The sequence below is a fragment of the Plasmopara halstedii genome (assembly GCF_900000015.1).
Source record: "Plasmopara halstedii genome assembly, contig: Scaffold_650, whole genome shotgun sequence".
In the NCBI taxonomy this organism is placed as follows: domain Eukaryota; phylum Oomycota; class Peronosporomycetes; order Peronosporales; family Peronosporaceae; genus Plasmopara; species Plasmopara halstedii.
The window spans coordinates 1345744-1345996 of NW_020187567.1; positions in this window are offsets into that span (position 1 = coordinate 1345744).

Here is a 253-nt window from a genome sequence, read left to right on the forward strand (position 1 = left end):
AAAAAAAGATTGAGAAAGAAGTTAGTCGACCTGAAGCAAAAGAATTGCAAGAGTCTGGAAGAGTACATCACCAAGTTCCGAAAGATTATAAGTGAAGTCAGAGACATGAGCAGCGCCGATCGAGTTATGGGTTTTACCAGAGGACTGGTTTTGAAGACGCGTCAAGAAGTAGTATATCGACGCTGTCAAACGACAACTGAAGCCATTGCCGTGGCGCTCGAGTTTGAGCGGTCCCACTCAATGCGCGAGCCAT